We start from the raw sequence: 19,049 nt of genomic DNA, 5'->3' as shown, positions 1-19,049 counted from the left end.
GGAGCAGAGTTTACCAAGATACGACTGCCTTCACAGCTGCTCTTGGCAGCCAGGCCCGAAGACAAGTGCCGTCAAGGAGTATTCTTATCACAGGTTTTCCCTTAAGCTTCTTACGTCTTTCTTTTGTCTGTTCTTCCTTATCTCGAAGATCTTGTTAATTTTTTTGCTTTTATTTCTACCAGCACAATTTTAAATGGCGAGCTTGATACTTTTTCAGACTTATGTGCATTGACTTTTGCACTTCGGCAAGGGGTGAATATCAGAAAGCTGAGCTGTTATTTTCTTCTTTCCGTTGCCTTTAGCGCCAACGGCCTTGTCACAGTGGAAAAACCAGTTCCAGTCAGATCACAAAAATTAAGCGTTGTCGGGCTTGGGTAGCACATGGATGGGTGACTCCCAGATCAGCCAAGTGATTTGGCAAGCGGGGTGCACTCAGCCCTTATGAAGCCAAATGAGGAGCTACTTGATTGAGAGGTAGCGGCTCCTTTCACGAAAGCTGACAACGGTCGTGAGTTCAGTGTGGTGATCACATGCTTCTCCATGTCCGCATCCACTTACGCCTACAGTCTGTGGGTGACGTGGTGGTCGGTCGGTACCATTGAGCCTTCCGACGCCTGCACAGAGGGAGCTTCCTTTATTGTATTTAGTCTTCCGAAGAACATCTGATCCAGTTTTGGATCGCTTTGAATGTTTCGCTGCTATTATTTTCAAATTTACCTCACTACCTTATCAGCTATTTCAGCTCTAGTAGTCTCTACAATGACTATTGGAATGATTAAATCTTTTAGTGGAAAGCACCTTCTGTTCGGTCGATGGGACTGGGAAGTACTGTAACATCCATCATACTCCTCGGACTTAAGTCCTTGTGACTTTGACTTGATTCCGAAGATGAAGGAACCATTTCGTGGCATTCACTTCAGAACTGTTCCACAGATCCGACAGGCAGTAGACCGCTCCATTCGCACCATCAACAGAACAGGCTCTGCTAACGATATGCTACGCCTTCCACGTTGCTGGCAACGGGTTCTACACAACGCTGGTGACTACTTTCAAGGGCAGTAACAGGTGCAAACATGCAATCCTTTTGTATCGGTTGTGAATAAACAGTTGCCACTATTTAAGTTGCAACCCTCGTATATAAAATCCAGAAGCGTTAAAACAGGCAACAATACTAACAATTTGACTTCTTTCCCATGAAGACACCTTACAGACCCCTTTTTCACCTACTGGTGAATTACTTTGGGTGTTTTGTTAGGCACTGTTGATTGCCTGGCGTCATGCCAGTTAAAGATGCTACGAGGAGGAAATTTCGTTCATTCATAAACAGATTTTAAGTTGTCAAAAAGCTTTTAACTTGTATTTTATTAAAGCCGATTGCCCTTCCCTTGGTATAATTATCTGGCTGTCCAAATCTTTTTCAACCATTTTCTTTTCAGTATTAAATCGGTCACTTAAACCATTAACTTCAGCAAATTCAAAAGCAGTTTGCATGATTTTCTTCCTTTGCAAACCGTAAAACCGTACATATGAATCTCTGCATATACTTGCCGGCTGTTCTTCCATTTCATCAAAAAAGATTATTAAACATTTCATGGAATGACACGTCAACACTAACAGCACGGGCGAAAAATTACTATATGGATTCCATCTAAAATTTACGCTCACACCTTTTAAAGAGGGTTTGGAAGAGTAAGTCACTCTTTGCCAAAAGATTTGTAACTTGCCTGTTACTTTCGTCATTTTCAGTTCTAACTCATTTAACGTTTCTTCGGCGAAAATTAACATTGTCTCGGTTTTTCTGTGGTGTACGTTCCCATTACTATTCCTGCAATGTTAATAATTTAATTAAGTACGCGCTAAGAGTTATCAGCACAATAAAAACAAGCAATGTATACACAGAAAGAGGGCGTTGAAGACTGCGCATCCGAACGCTGCGCAATCTCAGCCGACGTCTTGATACTCAGTCTTGACCACAATTGACACAAAAAACCTAGCATCAAATCTTACTTTCCTCTACAAACCCTATACCGCAGTATATTACATTATTCAGTACTTAAGTATCATATCTCCGTAATGGTAATACTGGAAATTATACTGAGCCAAAGTGATTGCTGTGTATTGCTACTAATCTGACTGAAAATATTGTACGGAACAACTAAATAAAACTTCTTATCTGCTGATCTAGCTGAGGCGAGCTCAAGCGACGTCACACTCTTCAGCAGGCTGAACTGTCTGGCTGGTAGCATAGTGTGGCTTTTAACCAATTTAAAAATATAGCGATTCGCACTGTAACCCGACCATACATTCTTTCCCGACTTTTCTCCTGTTTTACTACTAAGAACATCCGCCCTGGTAGCTGAGTGGTCATCGACAGGCAAGTCGCCGAAGTGGCAGCAACTCGGAAGACATGCACCAGGCGAACGGTCTACCCGACGGGAGGCCCTAGCCACACAGCATTTCCATATACAATTAAGAATTTAAAATAAAATACTGTAAGTCAGTATTGTTTTCCAGTACATGTTAGATACATATGCAGTGCGAGTCAGTGACGAATACTTTCATATTAGATCAGTACTTAACGTAATAGTTGTTTGCCCAGTACACTATTAATGTTTGTGAATGTGTATTAGGAGTGAATGACTTTAAACACATAGCTATTTGTTATTGGTCTTCAAATGTATGACCAAATGTTGCCCCCTGGTATCCATAATTGAAACAACTTTCGAAAATAGTGAACCTACCGATACCATTCGACTGTTTTGTAACATAATGTCATCAAAATGCAGATAAACCATGACGCATTTTGCTCCGCGATTGGAAGAAAGTGGCAAAATTTGTAAAAAATCAACTTTTCAGATTAATTTAATTTCTTTCTCATTGAAATATGGGCCTACGGTCATTGTTTATGGTGCCGTGCATTCTACCTACTGGATCTCATACGCATCTAAAAGTAATGCAATGGTTTCAGGATAAAATTGGATCCTGATGCTTTTACCGTTTACGAGCCACAGCAATTTTACACCATCATCACTTCTGTGGTGTCTGACAGGAGCGAGAGCAGCAGATCCACAGTTCGGAGACAATCGCGCGTAATTTGCGCTTGTTCAGAACGACCGCAAGTGACTGTTAAATGGCCCGCAAATAATCACAGGGACGTGCTTTGCTTACAGCAGAATGAAATCAATGGGTGAAAGCGAATTGCATTCGGCACGTTGTGTCTCTTTCTCATGATCTGCTGATCTCGCAGTTCCAGCGAGTTTTTCTGAAACAAATACTACAAATACCATAATTCATGTACAGCTTAATAATTGCGGGGAAAATTATTAGTTTTGAATGACAACAAGAATATGACATATTTAATCATAAATTAAATTTATACCTACTACAGAGACTTGTACACAAAATACTTCTGCTCAGTCTGATGGTGACAAGAGAAGTGGGGAAAACTCGTCTGCTGAGAGGAGCTTCGGAAAAAACGAAAAAATATGAAACTACAATTCCTCCGATTCATTCCAGCCACAGGCTAATTTCTGTGAAATCGCTGATGTGAATTTACAGTTCATAAAAGTTTTTCTAATTTTTAATAGACAACTTCAAATATTTCTTGAATGGAAGAGCACACATTCGCACAAGAAATTTACTTTGGAGTAATTTATTGAGGTAGGGGTCTAACATTCTGCATGGTGTCTGTTTGTTCTATATCGTGTCTTCCTACCACTTTCGCGCAACGACGCTCTGAGCGTGTTTTTTAGGGAATTGACTAGTTTGAACCTGGGACCTGTTGCTGGTAAGGAGACGCCATACCACACATGACATGTAGAATTCAGAAAAGTTCAGTGAGACTAGCGATGATATAACCAAATACTTAATGATTTCAGCGTCAGCTCCACTGCACTCCCTGCAAGAGAATCTTAATACTAACTAAATTTAGTGGAAGGGGTTCAAGGCTTTCCTGTTTTTAGTTAGCTGGTGAAATAACGTCGAAAAAGCAGTTAAGTTTACCATTGGAAATTTTATTCTACTCACAAAACATTGTTTATAAATTGCACTATTGATAAAAGGAAATGTTTTAATACTGGATGGTAAAAACCAACTGCATTCAACAAAAATGTGAACGAATATTCCCTGAGTATGTTTCTAAGTTCTACAATGGATCGAAGGATGACCTATGCCATATCACATCTATAATCTAGGTTTAAATTAAGTTTCACAAAAGAGAAAACTATCAAAATGGTCTACAGTGACCCTCAATTATCTTTAATTACTTATCTAACTTGTCGTAAATTACAGTGGCTGATGTGGCTTCTCAATAACTATACAACAGAATACCCATCGCGTTTCAGATTTTTACTTCAAGTGGCAAATGTGAACACCATGAGCTTTAATTGACGATAGACACTAGTATTACGCAAAAAGGGGGTGTAACAGATGAGACTTCTGCAGTTCTGAGTGAAGCTTTATGCGCTGTTATCCGGCATCGCGTGTGTTCATTACCTTGTCGGTGTTCGTCAGGGGGCGGCGTGCAGCACAGCTCCGCTCACCTCGCCGTCTCGGAAGCAACTCTCCCCTAAATTCTCCTTACTACAATTTACCGAAGTTGGTTTAAAAAAAACTATCTGGCTGTGTTTGCATCTGACCAATCAGGGTCTCAATGTTAACCTTAAGCTCCGCCTACAAAAATTCTGTCTATCCAATGAGAAACGTTATACTTTTCGTGGTGGGGCAATGTTTTTAAAGTTTGCAAGTAACAGAGACGCGAAAAAGTCTCACGCTAAAACTTGCAGCTGGGGTGGTCCTAGTGGTTAGCTGGCAACGTGGGTGTCCAGTCCGTCCCTTATCGTAGGGCTTTCTAGCTTAACACGGTTCTGCTCTCGGCTTCTGTTCTCGTTTCTCCCCTCGGAACTGCGTCTGTCTCACGGTGGGAAGGTATGACATGCATTTAGGCATTCTTGTGTTAGTCTGTGGTATTCCATTTGCTCACTCGTTACTCGTATTACTTTGGTTAATTTAATGTCACAATTTATTCAGAACTATGTGACGTACTACTGGATTTGCTAATCATGTCAGGGTTTTCATGAAAGGTGTTGGATTTGCCTGACACCTTACATATCACCACCCTTCGAACTTAATTTTTGTACTGAAGTTAGGCAGTGATTGAATTGTTGTCTAAGCCAGTTAAAAATTATTCCGTTATCTAAATTTTGTTGCCTACTGTTCAGCCACGTTATTCTGGTTCTATGCTAGGTTGCATTGCTAATTTATATTTTTATATTCTTCCACATTATTCTCAAAAATGACAAGAGAAGAATATTTTTATGCTATTATTAATTTTTAATTATTGTCTTTCTTTATTTAAGTGTGAAGTTGGTTTTTTAAGAAGTTTGTTATCGAAAGTGAGGAGTCTTTCACATCGATTTTCTTAGAAATATATTTTTTTATAAATGTAGTAATTAAGTAAAATCTATTCCTAACACATTTTCTAAATATCATGTACAAGTAAAATGTTTTCTTTTTCTAGACACCCATTTCAACATTGTTTCACTAGCAAATAAGAATTATTTCCAAGAATTGCTTTGACAAAGAAATATACATACACAAGTATTGAGATATTATCCTAACAAATGGTACAAATGTTAAAAAAAGGGAAAACATCCAACAAGATAATTTTTTATTCTTTGTTTTTATAAGAAGAACATAAGTAAAATATAGTTATTCTTTTATTTTTATGAGGAGGAAATAAGTGGCATATAGTTTTAGTGTTTATTATGCCTTACTTTTGTTCTTTATATACTGTCCATTTCAGAACTAATGACTTATTTTTATCGATAGTCTATTTTTTACTTAAGTCCATAGTCAATGACTGTTATTTTGTAGTTTATTAGCTGTCTGGTGTGCTTAACTTATGTAGTTTTTCACACGTTTCTTTTGCACAATTCCTACATCACATAATTTGATTTCATACATTCACACAATCCTATAAATGTTTAAGCATGAGGTTGGCAAATGTTTTTGCACGAAGGTCATAGACTTGAGCAAGATGGATGTGGGCAAGTATTTGATATACAGCTTCGTTCGTCGTTCCTTGTTGGCTTTGCAAGTGTGTGTTGCTGTTGTGGAGGTCCCATAATGGAATGGAGCTGTGAGTGCAGAATCTCGTGGTTTACTGCTTTGTATACGTGAAAGTCATCTTTATGTGTCGCTGAAAGCAGTCGTTTTTCGTTGTAATACTTCGCAGACGACTAGTTTACAATATGATAGGGATTTGGGAAGGTATGTCGTCTATTCTTCACCCATCTTCTTTCTTGGTCTCAATCTAGCGAAACTTCAACTTCTGTTCTTCCTGCTTTTTCTCTGCTTCTTAATTGATTCTTGGTTCTTCTCTGGGCATGATATGGAAATATTTATTGATAACTTTGAAGTTCTCCTCTTAGTAACAGTTTGATAAATTGTTTGGGCGTGTCATTTCTACTTTGTGGACGTTTTCTTCAGTTTCGTGCATCAGCGTGCTGTTTAATAGCGGTAGTGTGGCTTTTACACATATTTTTTGCCAGTGAGGGCTTGCCCAAGTGGTCTTCTCGTTGGGCCGTTTTTTGCTCGCTCCATTCATTCGGGGCGCCCCGGGGTTTACGAGCGGTGAAAGTCCGGTGTTTGCTTGTCAGTCCCTGCACCAGTCCCTTCCGTGTTCCGCCACCCTGTGGTTCAGCAGATATACAGCCCACTTCGGCTACAAGGGCCTTCTGTTGGTCTCGCTGTCCTTTCCCTTCTCTCGACGCTTCTGCCTTATAGGAATCGTGTCTTGCTAATTATGTCCTTTTCTTTCTTGATACTTCCTGCGTTGCAACTTGTGGGTCATTGCATCTGGTCTTCGTTGGAGTTTTTACAATGGTTCTTACAAAAAGTTTTACTTATAATCATCTAACATATGTCTAGTACCTACATTGTTTTATGCCTTCTTAAGAAGCTTTACAAATTTCAGCGTCCTTTCCATGTTACAATTCTAAGATATTTTGATTCTTAACTTATACAAGAAACCTCAAATTCGTTTTTTATTTTTGTGTAGTGTCATGGTGTATCGCATTTTAGTATTTCATGCTGTTAGACTATCTACGTTTTATCCCTTCACCTTAATCTATGGTACTATTGGTGTTATTTTTGTTTTTGTTTTTATTGAAACTACTTTCTTTTTCCCACCTTCCTCTCTCTTCATTCTTCTTTCTCCTGACGATCTTATCTGCAACATAATCTTGAAATATTGTGCTGATTATTTACCAGTAATAAAATTAATCTTCAAACTTCTTCTACTGAAAGTGTTTAATACTGCCAGTCTTAGGTAAAAATACCTCTGCTTTATCTCGTAAAATATCCTCTAATTCTCTTTTACTGTGTTCCGAAATACCTTGAACTTCTTGCAATTTTTCGTCGATTTCTTTATGGACTTCTGACATGAGTTGAGGTGATTCCCCCTTTTGTGCATACCGTTCTAATTCTTCATCCTCTTTATCTCGCATCATTCTTAACTGTTTGTTTATAACTGGTACTTCTTCTAATTTTAGCTTTTGCTCAAAGAGAAGTGTGACATTCCAGAATGTTACGCTACGTTTCCCCATATCTATTATCGCTCATCTCTCATTAAAAAATCTGCACCTATAATCAAATCTACAGTTAGTTTAGGTATAATCACGAAGTTTGCTTCGATCTTTAGACCTTGACACGAAAGTGTTAACCTTGTTTGTCTCGTAACTTCCGCAGCATTGTTTCTAATAGGACCTCTTACTTCAATCTTACGTGTTTTCAGAACTAGCAATTCCTCATTGGCATTACACTGCATGAATAAATTTTCTGAGAACGCAGTCAGTTCACTTCTGCTATCAATTACAATATTGACTGGGATATGTTTTACCATGGCGTTCACAATTGGTTGAATTTGAAGGCGTTGGTTCTGTTCTTCTTCTTGCATCAACGAATCCTCCACTGAATCATACATGAGTCTTTTTAGGAATTTCCCTTGTGAATTCGAACTTTCTGTAGGGTAAGCTTCGACTGCTACTTCTCTCTCTTTTATTTTCTCTTCTCTATTTCTTCCTTCATTTACACTTTCTTCAACAGCCTCTACTTTTTCCTCATCCTCGTCTATCTTCTCCTTCTTCGTCGCTACTTCCACATAATCGCATCTAAATGCTCTAATTATCGCTTCATAACTTCCTTCATTATATACGTTGGGTTGTGTGCCCACTCGTAACTTATTTTCAACTTCTGTCGACTGTGCATTATTCTCATTGAATTCGCTTTCCCTGGTTTCCATCTCAAATAGCTCTGCAATACTCATTACTTCGTCCTTTCCTCTTACATCCGTTGTGCATGCCTCTGGTAATTCATCTTCCTCGTCAGTATTCTCCCAATTAATTTCGTCCTAACACGATATTATTATTTTCTTGTCTTCGTTTTCATCTGGTACCTGCGGATTTGTTTCTTCCTTCTTCTCTTCTCGTGATAAGATTTTTGCTTCTCTGTTCAAGGTGCTGCAATTGTCCTGGGTCGGTGCGTCATTCTCTTTGGCATGGGCGCTTAGTCGTCAATTCGTACGTTTATCGGGGTTTGGTGGTCTCACCTCCACCTCTTCTATCTGTATTCTCTTTTCTTGTTCAGCTTGTTGATACTGGTTTCTTTGTTGATAATTTGTCGGTCTATTGGTTTTCCAGTACCCGTTCCGGTTGTCGTTATTCCCTCTGTAATAGTTGTTGTCGTTCCTGGGTGAATTATAGTTATTGCCATATTCTCTTCTAAATCCATATCCGGTTCTTTGTTGATATCTATTGTCGTTTCTTGGTGCGAAGTTATCACATGGTTCGTAATTATTGTTTCTTCGTACTGTGTCTTGTGGATTCCACTGCTTTTTGCTTTCGTTTTCACGTGCGCTTCGTCTTTTTCTTGCGTCATCTTCCGAAAATATGAACTCTAGTTCCCTTAGAATACCTTTAAATGCTTCGACGTCATTGCCTCCGCGACCTACTAATGATTGCTGGTATTTCAATGGTAGCTTCATCGCGCATAATTTAATCAACTCTCCGTCACTGTATGGTACATCTAAGCACTGATTTTTCTTTGCCATTAATTCGAAAAATTTCACGGGACTCTTCTCTCCTGAATTTTCAAAATATGGGTTCTGTAATAATTCATACTTTACTCTGTTCTGTGCTTCGCTGGACCAATATCGTGAGAGAAACTTCTCTCCGAAATCTTCGTACGATCGGCATGTCGCTGCAACATTCTGCATGGTTTCTGCGACTGTTCCTGACATGTGTGCACATATAAAGTCTAATTTGTGTGCTAGCGTCCAGTGTTCTGGTAATCCTACCCTGAATTGATCAACAAAACGTCGTGGGTGTAATGGGTTTCCTTCTCGAAAGTGTTGAAATTTTCTGACTGTGAGGAAATGATCGTTGTCGTACATCGTCATAGTTCCATATGAAATTCGTGATTCTTCACCACTTTTGTTTCTGATCATTTCTCCCGTCGTTTTTTCCCGTTGTGGTAGATCCATTGGATATTGTCCACTGTAACTTTCGCCTACCCTTGCGTAGTATCGTTGGAGTGGTACGCAATAATTTTCTTCCATCGGTTGTGAACGTGTAGCTGAATGCATTGCACTGTACTCTTCGCGACCAGGCTTTCCATTGTCAGGTATTGGTTGGGTATCTTGTCTGGCTAACCTTGATGCTTCATTGCACGATCCAGACTGTCTTGAAACATACATTTGTGGTTCCGCATGTGTTTGTGATGACGTTTGTTCATCAAGAATTTCGAAACGTGTTTGTTGCGGTGCAGGCTGTCTGATTTCACGTATGTTACTTTCCGCCTGTGATTGGAATCGCAAATGCGTAATATCTTCGTTAATTGCTTGTTTTTCCGGTGCTGTTAAAGATACGGATGTGGTTGCAGACTCTGTGCTTGTTCGATCCTGTTCACTACGCTCTTCAATGGTTTGCAACAACTCTGTTCGCAATTTCAGAAATTGTCGCTTCGTTTGCGCTTCTATTTTGACTATGCGGTTAACATGTCTTTTCAGCGCTGCTTTTGTGATACATTTGTGTAACACATTGTTTTCAACAATTTCACGCGCTGTACCTGCTGCTTGTCTAGTAATTACGTTTATCTGATTCTCTAGTTTCTTGACTTCTCCCTGGGTGTTGTTACGTAATGTGTTGATCTCGTCTTGAGTGTCATTACGCAATGTTTGTACGTCCACTTGTACCTTGTCAATGTCTGTTCTCAATTGATTGTAACCTGTTATTAAGTTTCCTATCACTTCTCGAGATTCTTTTGCCTTGTCTTCAGTATGACTTATGTGTAACTGAATTTTTTTGTTTTTTTCTTTAATCGCACGCATTTGTCTCATGGTTTCGTCATTTCTGCATTCTGAATTTTAATTTGGTTCGCAATTTCTTTATTTTGTCTTGTCATGGTTTCCGTCATTAATTGTAGTAGTTCTGCCAGATTGGTGGGTCCTATTGCGTTTTCTTCCAACGTCCTACGCTCTGTGTTTTCGCCCAAGTGTTGGTTTGCAACCGATTGCATTGAACTGTGCTGTGACACGTTTCTGCTCGCATTCCTTGTACTCTGTGGTGAGGGAGCTCTGATTACTTGTACTATGGGCTCTTCGTGTTCAAGACACAAGTTAGAATCCTCATCGACTGTCTCTCTACTTTCCTGCTCCTCTGTCGTATGCTGACTTATGTTTTCTATGCCTTGACGTACATTATCCTCGTTATGGTGCGTTATATGTCCTATTTCTCGCGATACTGCATCGTCTGTTGTACTGTCCTCTATTCTCTGTCTATTTTCATGCTGGATCTCTACCTCAATTCGGTCAAGGTCTCGATCTGCCATTGCTAATCTTTCCGAATCCCTTATTTTCTGTTTTAAAAGCAATTCACGCGCCCCACTTCGAGTAAACATGCGCTCATATGATCTCACGCGTTTCATAAACTTTTTGTTCACACGACGTGACAAACCATTCACTTACTTGTTGGGTCAGAACCAACTTGTCAACGATGTATCCGCCACCTGTGCGCTTGCATTGGAGAGAAAACTTAATTCTAAAAATATTAAAATTCATAACTTAATTATGCTGTTGTCACTGCTAGAATGTCTATCTATTGAATACTTTATTACTATCTATCGCTGCAGCTACTGTGTTCGACTATTTATAACGTTAAAAAAATTTTTTTTTATTACGAAAATTTTTCAACAGGATATTTTTCTTACCTAGTTATGCATGTGGTCGACCTTCAATCATGGTATTTTACCATCCTGGCAGGATCGCCATTCTCTAACATTCTGCATGGTGTCTGTTTGTTCTATATCGTGTCTTCCTACCACTTTTGTGCAACGACACTCTGAGCGTGTTTTTTAGGCAATTGACTAGTTTGAACCTGGGACCTGTTGCTGGTAAGGAGACGCCATACCACACATGACATGTAGAATTCAGAAGAGTTCAGTGAGACTAGCGATGATATAACCAAATACTTAATGATTTCAGCGTCAGCTCCACTGCACTCCCTGCAAAAGAATCTTAATACTAACTAAATTTAGTGGAAGGGGTTCAAGGCTTTCCTGTTTTTAGTTAGCTGGTGAAATAACGTCGAAAAAGCAGTTAAGTTTACCATTGGAAATTTTATTCTACTCACAAAACATTGTTTATAAATTGCACTATTGATAAAAGGAAATGTTTTAATACTGGATGGTAAAAACCAACTGCATTCAACAAAAATGTGAACGAATATTCCCTGAGTGTGTTTCCAAGTTCTACAATGGATCGAAGGATGACCTATGCCATATCACATCTATAATCTAGGTTTAAATTAAGTTTCACAAAAGAGAAAACTATCAAAATGGTCTACAGTGACCCTCAATTATCTTTAATTACTTATCTAACTTGTCGTAAATTACAGTGGCTGATGTGGCTTCTCAATAACTATACAACAGAATAACCATCGCATTTCAGATTTTTACTTCAAGTGGCAAATGTGAACACCATGAGCTTTAATTGACGATAGACGCTAGTATTACGCAAAAAGGGGGTGTAACAGATGAGACTTCTGCAGTTCTGAGTGAAGCTTTATGCGCTGTTATCCGGCATCGCGTGCGTTCATTACCTTGTCGGTGTTCGTCAGGGGGCGGCGGGCAGCACAGCTCCGCTCACCTCGCCGTCTCGGAAGCAACTCTCCCCTAAATTCTCCTTACTACAATTTACCGAAGTTGGTTTAAAAAAAACTATCTGGCTGTGTTTTCATCTGACCAATCAGGGTCTCAATGTTAACCTTAAGCTCCGCCTACAAAAATTCTGTCTATCCAATGAGAAACGTTATACTTTTCGTGGTGGCGCAATGTTTTTAAAGTTTGCAAAGTAACAGAGACGCGAAAAAGTCTCACGCTAAAACTTGCAGCTGGGGTGGTCCTAGTGGTTAGCTGGCGACGTGGGTGTCCAGTCCGTCCCTTATCGTAGGGCTTTCTAGCTTAACACGGTTCTACTCTCGGCTTCTGTTCTCGTTTCTCCCCTCGGAACTGCGTCTGTCTCACGGTGGGAAGGTATGACATGCATTTAGGCATTCTTGTGTTAGTCTGTGGTATTCCATTTGCTCACTCGTTACTCGTATTACTTTGGTTAATTTAATGTCACAATTTATTCAGAACTATGTGACGTACTACTGGATTTGCTAATCATGTCAGGGTTTTCATGAAAGGTGTTGGATTTGCCTGACACCTTACATATCACCACCCTTCGAACTTAATTTTTGTACTGAAGTTAGGCAGTGATTGAATTGTTGTCTAAGCCAGTTAAAAATTATTCCGTTATCTAAATTTTGTTGCCTACTGTTCAGCCACGTTATTCTGGTTCTATGCTAGGTTGCATTGCTAATTTATATTTTTATATTCTTCCACATTATTCTCAAAAATGACAAGAGAAGAATATTTTTATGCTATTATTAATTTTTAATTATTGTCTTTCTTTATTTAAGTGTGAAGTTGGTTTTTTAAGAAGTTTGTTATCGAAAGTGAGGAGTCTTTCACATCGATTTTCTTAGAAATATATTTTTTTATAAATGTAGTAATTAAGTAAAATCTATTCCTAACACATTTTCTAAATATCATGTACAAGTAAAATGTTTTCTTTTTCTAGACACCCATTTCAACATTGTTTCACTAGCAAATAAGAATTATTTCCAAGAATTGCTTTGACAAAGAAATATACATACACAAGTATTGAGATATTATCCTAACAAATGGTACAAATGTTAAAAAAAGGGAAAACATCCAACAAGATAATTTTTTATTCTTTGTTTTTATAAGAAGAACATAAGTAAAATATAGTTATTCTTTTATTTTTATGAGGAGGAAATAAGTGGCATATAGTTTTAGTGTTTATTATGCCTTACTTTTGTTCTTTATATACTGTCCATTTCAGAACTAATGACTTATTTTTATCGATAGTCTATTTTTTACTTAAGTCCATAGTCAATGACTGTTATTTTGTAGTTTATTAGCTGTCTGGTGTGCTTAACTTATGTAGTTTTTCACACGTTTCTTTTGCACAATTCCTACATCACATAATTTGATTTCATACATTCACACAATCCTATAAATGTTTAAGCATGAGGTTGGCAAATGTTTTTGCACGAAGGTCATAGACTTGAGCAAGATGGATGTGGGCAAGTATTTGATATACAGCTTCGTTCGTCGTTCCTTGTTGGCTTTGCAAGTGTGTGTTGCTGTTGTGGAGGTCCCATAATGGAATGGAGCTGTGAGTGCAGAATCTCGTGGTTTACTGCTTTGTATACGTGAAAGTCATCTTTATGTGTCGCTGAAAGCAGTCGTTTTTCGTTGTAATACTTCGCAGACGACTAGTTTACAATATGATAGGGATTTGGGAAGGTATGTTGTCTATTCTTCACCCATCTTCTTTCTTGGTCTCAATCTAGCGAAACTTCAACTTCTGTTCTTCCTGCTTTTTCTCTGCTTCTTAATTGATTCTTGGTTCTTCTCTGGGCATGATATGGAAATATTTATTGATAACTTTGAAGTTCTCCTCTTAGTAACAGTTTGATAAATTGTTTGGGCGTGTCATTTCTACTTTGTGGACGTTTTCTTCAGTTTCGTGCATCAGCGTGCTGTTTAATAGCGGTAGTGTGGCTTTTACACATATTTTTTGCCAGTGAGGGCTTGCCCAAGTGGTCTTCTCGTTGGGCCGTTTTTTGCTCGCTCCATTCATTCGGGGCGCCCCGGGGTTTACGAGCGGTGAAAGTCCGGTGTTTGCTTGTCAGTCCCTGCACCAGTCCCTTCCGTGTTCCGCCACCCTGTGGTTCAGCAGATATACAGCCCACTTCGGCTACAAGGGCCTTCTGTTGGTCTCGCTGTCCTTTCCCTTCTCTCGACGCTTCTGCCTTATAGGAATCGTGTCTTGCTAATTATGTCCTTTTCTTTCTTGATACTTCCCACGTTGCAACTTGTGGGTCATTGCATCTGGTCTTCGTTGGAGTTTTTACAATGGTTCTTACAAAAAGTTTTACTTATAATCATCTAACATATGTCTAGTACCTACATTGTTTTATGCCTTCTTAAGAAGCTTTACAAATTTCAGCGTCCTTTCCATGTTACAATTCTAAGATATTTTGATTCTTAACTTATACAAGAAACCTCAAATTCGTTTTTTATTTTTGTGTAGTGTCATGGTGTATCGCATTTTAGTATTTCATGCTGTTAGACTATCTACGTTTTATCCCTTCACCTTAATCTATGGTACTATTGGTGTTATTTTTGTTTTTGTTTTTATTGAAACTACTTTCTTTTTCCCACCTTCCTCTCTCTTCATTCTTCTTTCTCCTGACGATCTTATCTGCAACATAATCTTGAAATATTGTGCTGATTATTTACCAGTAATAAAATTAATCTTCAAACTTCTTCTACTGAAAGTGTTTAATACTGCCAGTCTTAGGTAAAAATACCTCTGCTTTATCTCGTAAAATATCCTCTAATTCTCTTTTACTGTGTTCCGAAATACCTTGAACTTCTTGCAATTTTTCGTCGATTTCTTTATGGACTTCTGACATGAGTTGAGGTGATTCCCCCTTTTGTGCATACCGTTCTAATTCTTCATCCTCTTTATCTCGCATCATTCTTAACTGTTTGTTTATAACTGGTACTTCTTCTAATTTTAGCTTTTGCTCAAAGAGAAGTGTGACATTCCAGAATGTTACGCTACGTTTCCCCATATCTATTATCGCTCATCTCTCATTAAAAAATCTGCACCTATAATCAAATCTACAGTTAGTTTAGGTATAATCACGAAGTTTGCTTCGATCTTTAGACCTTGACACGAAAGTGTTAACCTTGTTTGTCTCGTAACTTCCGCAGCATTGTTTCTAATAGGACCTCTTACTTCAATCTTACGTGTTTTCAGAACTAGCAATTCCTCATTGGCATTACACTGCATGAATAAATTTTCTGAGAACGCAGTCAGTTCACTTCTGCTATCAATTACAATATTGACTGGGATATGTTTTACCATGGCGTTCACAATTGGTTGAATTTGAAGGCGTTGGTTCTGTTCTTCTTCTTGCATCAACGAATCCTCCACTGAATCATACATGAGTCTTTTTAGGAATTTCCCTTGTGAATTCGAACTTTCTGTAGGGTAAGCTTCGACTGCTACTTCTCTCTCTTTTATTTTCTCTTCTCTATTTCTTCCTTCATTTACACTTTCTTCAACAGCCTCTACTTTTTCCTCATCCTCGTCTATCTTCTCCTTCTTCGTCGCTACTTCCACATAATCGCATCTAAATGCTCTAATTATCGCTTCATAACTTCCTTCATTATATACGTTGGGTTGTGTGCCCACTCGTAACTTATTTTCAACTTCTGTCGACTGTGCATTATTCTCATTGAATTCGCTTTCCCTGGTTTCCATCTCAAATAGCTCTGCAATACTCATTGCTTCGTCCTTTCCTCTTACATCCGTTGTGCATGCCTCTGGTAATTCATCTTCCTCGTCAGTATTCTCCCAATTAATTTCGTCCCAACACGATATTATTATTTTCTTGTCTTCGTTTTCATCTGGTCCCTGCGGATTTGTTTCTTCCTTCTTCTCTTCTCGTGATAAGATTTTTGCTTCTATGTTCAAGGTGCTGCAATTGTCCTGGGTCGGTGCGTCATTCTCTTTGGCATGGGCGCTTAGTCGTCAATTCGTACGTTTATCGGGGTTTGGTGGTCTCACCTCCACCTCTTCTATCTGTATTCTCTTTTCTTGTTCAGCTTGTTGATACTGGTTTCTTTGTTGATAATTTGTCGGTCTATTGGTTCTCCAGTACCCGTTCCGGTTGTCGTTATTCCCTCTGTAATAGTTGTTGTCGTTCCTGGGTGAATTATAGTTATTGCCATATTCTCTTCTAAATCCATATCCGGTTCTTTGTTGAAATCTATTGTCGTTTCTTGGTGCGAAGTTATCACGTGGTTCGTAATTATTGTTTCTTCGTACTGTGTCTTGTGGATTCCACTGCTTTTTGCTTTCGTTTTCACGTGCGCTTCGTCTTTTTCTTGCGTCATCTTCCGAAAATATGAACTCTAGTTCCCTTAGAATACCTTTAAATGCCTCGACGTCATTGCCTCCGCGACCTACTAATGATTGCTGGTATTTCAATGGTAGCTTCATCGCGCATAATTTAATCAACTCTCCGTCACTGTATGGTACATCTAAGCATTGATTTTTCTTTGCCATTAATTCGAAAAATTTCACGGGACTCTTCTCTCCTGAATTTTCAAAATATGGGTTCTGTAATAATTCATACTTTACTCTGTTCTGTGCTTCGCTGGACCAATATCGTGAGAGAAACTTCTCTCCGAAATCTTCGTACGATCGGCATGTCGCTGCAACATTCTGCATGGTTTCTGCGACTGTTCCTGACATGTGTGCACATATAAAGTCTAATTTGTGTGCTAGCGTCCAGTGTTCTGGTAATCCTACTCTGAATTGATCAACAAAACGTCGTGGGTGTAATGAGTTTCCTTCTCGAAAGTGTTGAAATTTTCTGACTGTGAGGAAATGATCGTTGTCGTACATCGTCATAGTTCCATATGAAATTCGTGATTCTTCACCACTTTTGTTTCTGATCATTTCTCCCGTCGTTTTTTCCCGTTGTGGTAGATCCATTGGATATTGTCCACTGTAACTTTCGCCTACCCTTGCGTAGTATCGTTGGAGTGGTACGCAATAATTTTCTTCCATCGGTTGTGAACGTGTAGCTGAATGCATTGCACTGTACTCTTCGCGACCAGGCTTTCCATTGTCAGGTATTGGTTGGGTATCTTGTCTGGCTAACCTTGATGCTTCATTGCACGATCCAGACTGTCTTGAAACATACATTTGTGGTTCCGCATGTGTTTGTGATGACGTTTGTTCATCAAGAATTTCGAAACGTGTTTGTTGCGGTGCAGGCTGTCTGATTTCACGTATGTTACTTTCCGCCTGTGATTGGAATCGCAAATGCGTAATATCTTCGTTAATTGCTTGTTTTTCCGGTGCTGTTAAAGATACGGATGTGGTTGCAGACTCTGTGCTTGTTCGATCCTGTTCACTACGCTCTTCAATGGTTTGCAACAACTCTGTTCGCAATTTCAGAAATTGTCGCTTCGTTTGCGCTTCTATTTTGACTATGCGGTTAACATGTCTTTTCAGCGCTGCTTTTGTGATACATTTGTGTAACACATTGTTTTCAACAATTTCACGCGCTGTACCTGCTGCTTGTCTAGTAATTACGTTTATCTGATACTCTAGTTTCTTGACTTCTCCCTGGGTGTTGTTACGTAATGTGTTGATCTCGTCTTGAGTGTCATTACGCAATGTTTGTACGTCCACTTGTACCTTGTCAATGTCTGTTCTCAATTGATTGTAACCTGTTATTAAGTTTCCTATCACTTCTCGAGATTCTTTTGCCTTGTCTTCAATATGACTTATGTGTAACTGAATTTTTTTGTTTTGTTCTTTAATCGCACGCATTTGTCTCATGGTTTCGTCATTTCTGCATTCTGAATTTTAATTTGGTTCGCAATTTCTTTATTTTGTCTTGTCATGGTTTCCGTCATTAATTGTAATAATTCTGCCAGATTGGTGGGTCCTATTGCGTTTTCTTCCTACGTCCTACGCTCTGTGTTTTCGCCCAAGTGTTGGTTTGCAACCGATTGCATTGAACTGTGCTGTGATACGTTTCTGCTCGCATTCCTTGTACTCTGTGGTGAGGGAGCTCTGATTACTTGTACTATGGGCTCTTCGTGTTCAAGACACAAGTTAGAATCCTCATCGACTGTCTCTCTACTTTCCTGCTCCTCTGTCGTATGCTGACTTATGTTTTCTATGCCTTGACGTACATTATCCTCGTTATGGTGCGTTATATGTCCTATTTCTCGCGATACTGCATCGTCTGTTGTACTGTCCTCTATTCTCTGTCTATTTTCATGCTGGATCTCTACCTCAATTCGGTCAAGGTCTCGATCTGCCATTGCTAATCTTTCCGAATCCCTTATTTTCTGTTTTAAAAGCAATTCACGCGCCCCACTTCGAGTAAACATGCGCTCATATGATCTCACGCGTTTCATAAACTTTTTGTTCACACGACGTGACAAACCATTCACTTACTTGTTGGGTCAGAACCAACTTGTCAACGATGTATCCGCCACCTGTGCGCTTGCATTGGAGAGAAAACTTAATTCTAAAAATATTAAAATTCATAACTTAATTATGCTGTTGTCACTGCTAGAATGTCTATCTATTGAATACTTTATTACTATCTATCGCTGCAGCTACTGTGTTCGACTATTTATAACGTTAAAAAAATTTTTTTTTATTACGAAAATTTTTCAACAGGATATTTTTCTTACCTAGTTAGGCATGTGGTCGACTTTCAATCATGGTATTTTACCATCCTGGCAGGATCGCCATTCTCTAACATTCTGCATGGTGTCTGTTTGTTCTATATCGTGTCTTCCTACCACTTTTGTGC

At 38.9% G+C, this 19,049-nt stretch overlaps 1 protein-coding gene across 1 annotated transcript in view; it reads left to right on the top strand.

Annotated features, from left to right (window-relative positions):
* Positions 1-25: 25 nt before the first annotated feature.
* Positions 26-19,049, top strand: part of LOC124622615 (4-coumarate--CoA ligase 1-like) — a 203,063-nt gene continuing 184,039 nt past the window's right edge. Inside the window, exon 1 of the mRNA XM_047148380.1 lies at positions 26-93. The gene's annotated coding sequence lies outside the window, so the exon portion shown is untranslated. The remainder of the gene's footprint in view (positions 94-19,049) is intronic.

The sequence above is a fragment of the Schistocerca americana genome, chromosome 7 (assembly GCF_021461395.2).
Source record: "Schistocerca americana isolate TAMUIC-IGC-003095 chromosome 7, iqSchAmer2.1, whole genome shotgun sequence".
Lineage (NCBI taxonomy): Eukaryota > Metazoa > Arthropoda > Insecta > Orthoptera > Acrididae > Schistocerca > Schistocerca americana.
This window is presented reverse-complemented; position numbering and strand designations above follow the sequence as displayed.